Genomic DNA, 9,441 nt, shown 5'->3' on the forward strand with positions numbered 1-9,441 from the left:
TGGTTTTAACTACGTAAAACTTGCGAATATACAACATTCTTTGCTTTCCCATTGTCTTTGCATATAAATAGATTGTCAGGTTTACCGACTCTTGAACATGCAACATATAATGGTCCATGGGAAAACAATCTGTATTCAGATCTATACCTCATGATTCTAATGATTGCCCTTGAGCTTTGTTGATGGTGATTGCTAATCGACCATTCCCTGTCCCGGTGTCCCGGTCGTCATTTACATCCCCCTGTTTCCCCCGGTGTCCCCGTTGTAGTTGTGTCCCTGTGTCCCGGTCGTCATTTATATTCCCTGTGTCCGGTCGTCATTTGTATCCCGGTGTCCCGGTCTGTATATACATTCGTTTTTTAGTTTTGTTTTTCTCCTTTATTTTTTTCCTTTTTTTTTCTTTTTTAGCTTATTTAGATTTTTAGAATTTTTAGTTTTTTTATTAGTTTTTAGTTTTTTTTTCTTTTTAGTTTTTTTGTCCCGGTCGTCATTTACTCCCTGTGTCCCGGTGCTTTGTTGATTGCTAATCGAACATTCCTTTTGTCCTGGTCGCTTTCTCTTTGAGTGTCGTCATTTATTTTTTTCTTTTTTAGTTCTTTTAGTTTTTACCTTTTTTAGTTTTTTTTAGTTTTTAGATGAAATTTTTTTTTAGTTTTTTCCTTTTTTTCTTTTTAGTTTTTTATTGGTTTTTACCTTTATGTTAGCTTATTTTTCAGTTTTTTCCTTTTTTTTTTATTTTTTTTTTTATTTTTTATTTTTTTTAGTTTTTTACCTTTTTTTAGTTTTTTTAGTTTTTTAAGTTTTTTTAGTTTTTTAGCTTTTTTACTTTTTTTATTAGTTTTTAGTTTTTTTGTAGTTTTTGCCTTTTTTTAGTTTTTTCAGTTTTTTTTTTAGTTTTTTATTGGTTTTTTACCTTTATTTTAGCTTATTTTTCAGTTTTTTCCTTTTTTTATTTTTTTTTAGTTTTTAGTTTTTTTAGTTTTTTACCTTTTTTTAGTTTTTTTAGTTTTTTTAGTTCTTTAGCTTTTTTATTTTTTTTATTAGTTTTTGGTTTTTTTTTGTAGTTTTTGCCTTTTTTTTAGTTTTTTAGTTTTTTAGCTTTTTTATTAGTTTTTAGTTTTTTTTGTAGTTTTTGCCTTTTAGTTTTTTTAGTTTTTTAGCTTTTTTATTTTTTTTATTAGTTTTTAGTTTTTTTTTTTGTAGTTTTTGCCTTTTTTTAGTTTTTTCAGTTTTGACGTCACCTGATCCAGTTTTTTCAGGTGACGTCACCTGATCCACGATCCACAGATCCACAGACAACTTATTTTTATATATATAGATAGTTTTTTTTTTACTTATGTCCTGGTCGTCATTTATACTCCCTGTGTCCCGGTGCTTTGTTGATTGCTAATCGAACATTCCTTTTGTCCTGGTCGCTTTCTCTTTGAGTTTCGTCATTTATTTTTTTCTTTTTTAGTTCTTTTAGTTTTTACCTTTTTTAGTTTTTTTTAGTTTTTTAGATGAAAATTTTTTTTAGTTTTTTCCTTTTTTTCTTTTTAGTTTTTTATTGGTTTTTACCTTTATTTTAGCTTATTTTTCAGTTTTTACCTTTTTTTAGTTTTTTTTTATTTTTTATTTTTTTTAGTTTTTTACCTTTTTTTAGTTTTTTAGTTTTTTTAGTTTTTTAGCTTTTTTACTTTTTTTATTAGTTTTTCGTTTTTTTTTTGTAGTTTTTGCCTTTTTTTAGTTTTTTCAGTTTTTTTTTTTAGTTTTTTATTGGTTTTTACCTTTATTTTAGCTTATTTTTCAGTTTTTTCCTTTTTTTTAGTTTTTTTTAGTTTTTAGTTTTTTTATTTTTTTACCTTTTTTAGTTTTTTTAGTTTTTTTAGTTTTTTAGCTTTTTTATTTTTTTTATTAGTTTTTAGTTTTTTTTGCAGTTTTTGCCTTTTTTTATTTTTTTTAGTTTTTTAGCTTTTTTATTAGTTTTTAGTTTTTTTGTAGTTTTTGCCTTTTTTTTAGTTTTTTTAGTTTTTTAGCTTTTTTATTTTTTTTATTAGTTTTTAGTTTTTTTTGTAGTTTTTGCCTTTTTTTAGTTTTTTCAGTTTTGACGTCACCTGATCCAGTTTTTTCAGGTGACGTCACCTGATCCATCCACAGACAGACCTAATCGAACATTCCTTTTGTCCTGGTCGCTTTCTCTTTGAGTTTCGTCATTTATTTTTTTCTTTTTTAGTTCTTTTAGTTTTTACCTTATTTAGTTTTTTTTTATTTTTTATTTTTTTTAGTTTTTTACCTTTTTTTAGTTTTTTTAGTTTTTTTAGTTTTTTAGCTTTTTTTTTTTTTTTATTAGTTTTTAGTTTTTTTTTGTAGTTTTTGCCTTTTTTTAGTTTTTTCAGTTTTTTTTTTAGTTTTTTATTAGTTTTTACCTTTATTTTAGCTTATTTTTCAGTTTTTTAGATGAAAATTTTTTTTAGTTTTTTCCTTTTTTTCTTTTTAGTTTTTTATTGGTTTTTACCTTTATTTTAGCTTATTTTTCAGTTTTTTCCTTTTTTTATTTTTTTTTTATTTTTTATTTTTTTTAGTTTTTTACCTTTTTTTAGTTTTTTTAGTTTTTTTAGTTTTTTAGCTTTTTTACTTTTTTTATTAGTTTTTAGTTTTTTTTGTAGTTTTTGCCTTTTTTTAGTTTTTTCAGTTTTTTTTTTAGTTTTTTATTGGTTTTTACCTTTATTTTAGCTTATTTTTCAGTTTTTTCCTTTTTTTTTAGTTTTTTTTAGTTTTTAGTTTTTTTAGTTTTTTACCTTTTTTTAGTTTTTTTAGTTTTTTTAGTTTTTTAGCTTTTTTATTTTTTTTTATTAGTTTTTAGTTTTTTTTGTAGTTTTTGCCTTTTTTTAGTTTTTTAGCTTTTTTATTAGTTTTTAGTTTTTTTTGTAGTTTTTGCCTTTTTTAGTTTTTTTAGTTTTTTAGCTTTTTTATTTTTTTTATTAGTTTTTAGTTTTTTTTGTAGTTTTTGCCTTTTTTTAGTTTTTTCAGTTTTGACGTCACCTGACCCAGTTTTTTCAGGTGACGTCACCTGATCCATCCACAGACAGACAGACAGACAACTTATTTTTATATAGATAGATATATTTTTTATATTTATTAATATTTTTTTAGTTTTCTTTTTCTCTTATTTTTCATTTTTTTCCTTTTTTTTAGTTTTTTCTTTTTTAGTTTTTAGTTTTTTTTTTGTTTTTTACCTTTTTTTAGTTTTTTTAGTTTTTTTAGTTTTTTAGCTTTTTTAGTTTTTTTATTAGTTTTTAGTTTTTTTTTAGTTTTTGCCTTTTTTTAGTTTTTTCAGTTTTTTTTAGTTTTTAGTTTTTTACCTTTTTTTAGTTTTTTTTAGTTTTTTAGCTTTAGAAGCAAGTCTGGTTTCGCGTTGCTCTGGTAGTTCCTCGACACGCCTTCGTTGACGTAAATTGCACATTCTTAATCTGGCCATTTCTCTTTGAACCGCAAGCCTGGTTTTGTTTTTTGGCAACATTCTACCTTTTTCAATGTTTTTCAATTTTTCAGTGTTCATTCTAACATTGATGTTAGAAAAAAATTTTACGTACCAAGCATGCAAACACTCGACAATTTATAATAAAACTCAAAATTATAAATATCTGTTATAAGGTTTTCGAATTACTTTAATCTATTGTCAAAATATATAGAAATATTTATGCAATTACCAGTTTCTACATTTTTAGTTTCAGTTTGCTTTTCAGTTTAGTTTCATTTTTATATATATTTAAGATATAATCTGGCGTAACGGACAGACAACTTATTTTTATATATATAGAAGATAGATTTTTATATATATAGATACAGTTTCTTCTTTAGTTTTTTTTCTTTTTTAGTTTTTTCTTTTTTTAGTTTCTTCTTTTTATTGATTTGTTTTCTTCAATTTCTCAATGTTCATTCTAACATTGACACTTGGAAAAATCTTTACGTGCCAAGCATGCTAACGCTCCAACAATTTAAATTAAACCTCAAATTTGGGGTATCTGTTTTAAGGTTTTCGAATTACTTTAATCTATTGTCAAAATATATTGAAATATTTGTGCAATTCCCAGTTTTTTTTTTAGTTTTTTCTTTTTTTAGCTTTTAGCTTTTTTAGTTTTTTTTTAGTTTTTTATCTTTTTTATTTTTTTACGTTTTTTCTTTTTAGGTTATTGAAATATTTGTGCAATTCCCAGTTTTTTTTTTAGTTTTTTCTTTTTTTAGTTTTTAGCTTTTTTAGTTTTTTTTTAGTTTTTTATCTTTTTTATTTTTTTACGTTTTTTCTTTTTAGGTTTTTTCTTTTTTTAATTTTTTTAATTTTTAATTTTTTTTTTTAGTTTTTTCTCTTAGTTTTTTTTTAGTTTTTTACCATTTTTCTTTTTCGAATTACTTTTATCTATTGTCAAAATATTTCGAAATATTTATGCAATTTCCAGTTTTTACATTCTAGTTTGTTTTCTTTTATATATATAGAAGATATAATCTAGCGTAACGGACAGACAACTTATTTTTATATATATAGATAGATATCAGAGAGGAGTATTTGAAGTCGTGCAGCCAAGCTTTCTTTTCATCAAACCATGTTTCCGCTTTCGAGTGGAAAGCTTCGTTCTAGCAGGCCAGCAGCCAGGCACCCCTTTCAAATTGAAGATGAACTAAAATCTATAAGTGTTAAATATATGCGGTAGTTACCCGGCCCCACAGCCAATATATCTTTTTTGAGTGATAAATAGAAAAATTTACAGAAGCAAAAATGTGACATTTTCCCACGGATCCGAAAGTGCTGCCATCTATTGTTTCTACCAATTTCTGGTCGTGGTTTCAGCTGAGTTTATCATTTGGTTTTTCGTACTTGGGATTGTGGTAGAGAAATAATATCAGATGTACCTAATAAACTTTAAAAGTTCTCTCATTGCTAAAGAAATTGGAGCTTATCCTTTGCTCCTTTCTAAGTGGTGACGTTAGAAAGTTGGCCTACGGCAAAAAAAATCAACTTTTGAACTAAGACAGATAGAATTTTTTTTCGATGGCAATCGATAGCTCTTGATGAGCTGATCAAAGCATATGACATCCATTTTTTTGGTATAGAAATTCCTTCATGAGATATACCCGTTTGAAAGTTTCATGGGGTTGACAACTTCAGCAATCAGGTACACACTGAACCGAAATCTAGGCCGATACAATTTGTGAGACCTATAGAGGACTTGTAAGCAACAGTTGGCTGTTAGGTAATAATCACCTTTGGCAATAAGGAGTTATCAACTTTGGTTATTTGGTGTATCTATTATTTGTTTCCAGTGTATTTGATAGTAAAACCAATTTGGTTCCAGTGGTAAGACATGTAGGGGAATTGTAAGTAATAATCTGCTCTTAGGCTAGAGTCAACTTCAGCGATGAGGAGTTTACAACTATGTTAGTTGGTGTACCCATTTATTTGTTTCCGGTGAACTTGATGCCTATCACGGGAGAGGGACTTATAAGTAAGAATCGGTTCACTTTGGTGGAGAAACAGCTGTTAGCTCATAATCATCTTCGGCAATGAGGGGTTTGCCACTTTTGCTAATTTGTGTACCTATTATTTGTTCCCGGTGTATTTGATTTTTAAACCAATTTGGTTCCAGTGGTAAGACATGTAGGGGACCTGTAATAATCGGCTGTTGGGCTACAGTCATCTTCACTGATGAGTTTTTCGCGAATTTTGCTAGTTGGTTTACACATTTATTTGTTTCCGGTGAACTTGATGTCTATCACGGGAGAGGGACTTGTAAGTAAGAATCTGTTCACTTTGGGCTAGAAATTTGTGCAAATTGGTGCACATTGTATTCGATCTCTTTAAATCTGACAGAGTTAAGTGTTTACGCAAGTGGTACAAACGATAACGTAAAATAATGAGGTAGTTTCGTAATAATTAGTGTCACTTATGGTATTTTAATCCTGAAAAGTTACGGATAGCTTTATAATACCAACTTGATTATATAAGATATTATTTCGAGTTTTCATCCGTCACGATGTCTACGATTGAAAAAGATAAAGTTCAACTGGCTGCAAAGTCAATTTAGTCCCTTATTTCTATACTATTTTGTTGTTGTTTTTTTCAACGCTGAAGAATAGCCTTTGATCATGTGATTACTGATCGATAGCGAAGAAACAAAACCAAAGTGTTGCTCTCGCAAAACTTTAGTTGGCGTAGCTGGACAAAGGTTGCCGCAACACTTCACGTTGCCCAGGTAAAATAGGTCTAGTTTTCTTATTTTTACCTAGTTTCCTCGATATATCGTTTAAAAGTTGCAAAATCTCAGGATGGGTCACACTAATTTTACTGATTTTCTCAAAAACTTGGCCTCAGAAGGCGAATAAAATGATTCAGTGAACTAGAAATACTAGTAAATTGTGCTTATTATTGATTAGAAATAGAAGCTATTAAGAAGAATTCAAAATCAGATAGTCCACAAAATCGATCAATTTTTTCTCCAAGAAAAGTTGACAAGCGATGCCTCTGCGCAGACAGATTTTATGCGCTATCAAGTGATGAAAACTTTCTTGGTTGTTGTATAGAGCCCAATACGTTTATTCGCGTCAATAGTCTTAGGTCAACGGTTCATTGCGTCTTACTTCCAAGAAGGTCACATAATGCTTTTTTAAACCATCCTCAAAAGAAGTTCAGGAAGATACAAGGATATTTTTCAATGGCCTTATTGAACTTTCTCAAATTTAGATGTCTGACCTTTTTTGAGATGTCTCGACTGAAAAGCCCTCACTTGCTGAAGCAGAAGTAGACAAAAGCTTGGACCGTTTTGTGTTTGACGCAAAGCATATATATGCTTTGCAACATTTTGTTGTTTGCAAGAAAACCTTTCATTGCCAAAGTTTCAGTTCAAAAGGTTTTGGACTTGTTCACAAGTACATTTTCTGACTGCAAATTCACAACACAATGGATACCTATTATTTACCATTAGTAGCTGAAAAGTTAGCTTAATTTAACTTGACTTTATCGAATAAAAAACAAACAAATAAGAACACGTAATTATCTGGGATGAACCGCAAAGCGTAGATAGAAAATAAACTATAAGAAAAGATTAGAAGGAAGTGTTAATGTCATGGAAGGAAACAAAGAGTAGATTGAATAAGATTGGTTTGATGAGAGGCTAGCACAGGTATGTTGAGCTTAGGCGATTTTGTTCTGCAATGAGCTATTAGTAACAGTAATCTGCATTCAGTAGCAGCAAAAATTATTTAACGACAAATACGACTGAAGTAAAACAGAAAAGGTAAAATTCAATCAATCCAATAAAGAATTCCAGCGAAACTAACTTAATTGGCCTCTCTTTAATCCAAAGTAACGAGCTATGGGGTCACCAGCCTGAATTCTCATAAGATGATTCTCTTTCAATTTGCTTTAACAGAAAAAAAATACATTAGTATATTAGAACATAAAAAATTAGGCTTCCAAAATACAATACTTTTTACAAGTATGCGTGTGGGAACAATCAATATGATTTTATAACGCCAGTACACCCACTATATTGTCAATATTTTTGCCATTAGAAAGAGGACAAATCACAATTGTCTTTTAAGGAGCAAGGGGTTGAAACACAAAAAAGTCATTTTCATGGCAACCAAATATTTTTCAACTGCAAACCTTGTGTCTATCCTCTTATTCATATATTCCATATATTCCCTTATTCCAGGGCACTTCGCTCATTCAATTGGAAATTGAAAGTGATTTTGCCCTTTTTAATAGTCGAAAGTGATTGGAGAGCAACTAACCCCCCTTCCAAGCCCACCACTTAATCAAACACAACCAATCAAAATTTTAAGATATGATTTTGTCCAACGTAGTTGAAAAGTCTGGAAATTTTGTATTTAAAAGGTTGATGACCCCCTAAAGCACTCAGGGTGAGGGTTTTAAGTTATACCCTCGGGGTATATAAGGGTTATATAGAAAAGGTGATCTTATAAACTTCGGAAGGGGCTCATTAGATTGTTAATCAGAAGCTTTAGAGCCTTTTTGAGATTCAGAGTGATGGGAGTGTGGATACCCCCACCCCACACACAAACCTCTTATTTTCTTGAAATGCATCTGATAAAATTTTTAGATGGCTATTTGTTGTCATAGAACTTCAGAAAAGGGCTCATTCAATTAGAAAGTTAAAGGGCTAGTGCCCTTTTTTAATATGATTGGAGGGCAACTAACCCCCCTTCCACGCCCATCGTGTTTCCAAACACATCCAACCAAAATTTTTAAGATAGCCATTTTATTCAACGTAGGGAGCATATAAGGTATAGATAAAAAGGGTGATCGTATAAAATCGGGAGGGGGCTCATTGGACTGGTAATCGGATATTCTAGTTCCTCTTTTTTAAGATTCAGAGTTATCACCCCCTTCCACGCCTCATATTTTCCAAAAATGTATTTGATTCAAATTTTGAGGTGGTCATTTGTTGTTGTAGAAACTTCAAAAAGAGCTCATTCGATTGAAAATTGAAAGGGCTAGAGCGCTTTTCATAGTCAAAAGTGATTTGAGGACAACTAACCCCTCCTCCCATGCCCACAGTTTCCCCAAACATATCCAATCAAAATTTTGAGATTACCATTTTGTTCAATGTAATTGAAAGGTCCTGAAATTATATCTTTGAGGATGACAACCCCCCGGAGCCCTCAGGGCAAGGGTTATAAGTTATGCAGTGGGGGTATATAAGGTACATATAGAAAGGGCGATCGTATAGACTTAGGAGGGGACTCATTGGATTGGTTATCATAATATGTCGTGCCCTTTTTAAGATTCAGTGACCGGAGGGTGGATACCCCCTCCCCTAACACCTCTTGCTTTCCTGAAATGTATCTGATAGAAATTTGGAGAAGAACATTTGTTGTTGTAGAAAATTCGACAAGAAATCATTCGATTGAAAATTGAAAGGGTTAGTACCCTTTTTAATAGTTAAAAGTGTTTTCAGGGCAGCTAACCCCCCTCCCACGCCAAAAATTCCCCAAACAGACCCAATCAAATTTTGAGATAGCCATTTTGTTTAACGTAATCGAAAAGTGTAGAAATCATGTCTTTGAGGATGAGCCCCCCCCACCCAGAGCCCTCAGGGCAAGGGCTGTAAGTTATACCCTGGGGGTATATGAAGTTTATCTAGAAAGGGTGATCGTATAGACTTCGGGGTGGGGAGGCTTATTGGATTGGCAATCAAAAGTTCTAGTGTCCTTTTCAAGTTTTAGAGTGATCAGAGGGGGATACCCCCCCCACACACACACACCGTCGTGTTTTCGCTAAATGCATCTTATAGTAGTTTTGAGACGGCCATTTGCTGTCGCAGAAACTTCAAACAAAGCAAATTCGATTGGAAATTGAAAGGACTTGCGGCCTTTTCATTACTCAAAAGTGATGGGAGGGCAAGTCACCCCCCTCCCACGCTCACCATTGCACCAAACAAATCC

General features: G+C 30.5%; 1 long non-coding RNA gene across 1 annotated transcript; it reads right to left on the reverse strand.

Annotated features, from left to right (window-relative positions):
• Window positions 1–1,181: 1,181 nt before the first annotated feature.
• Window positions 1,182–3,014, reverse strand: LOC136043384 (uncharacterized). Its single transcript, XR_010621600.1, has 2 exons — window positions 2,406–3,014; window positions 1,182–1,557 (listed from the first exon to the last, which is right to left on the reverse strand). It is a non-coding gene; the product is annotated as an uncharacterized LOC136043384 (long non-coding RNA).
• Window positions 3,015–9,441: the final 6,427 nt, after the last annotated feature.

The sequence above is a fragment of the Artemia franciscana genome, unplaced genomic scaffold, assembly GCF_032884065.1.
Source record: "Artemia franciscana unplaced genomic scaffold, ASM3288406v1 Scaffold_5283, whole genome shotgun sequence".
Classification (NCBI taxonomy): domain Eukaryota; kingdom Metazoa; phylum Arthropoda; class Branchiopoda; order Anostraca; family Artemiidae; genus Artemia; species Artemia franciscana.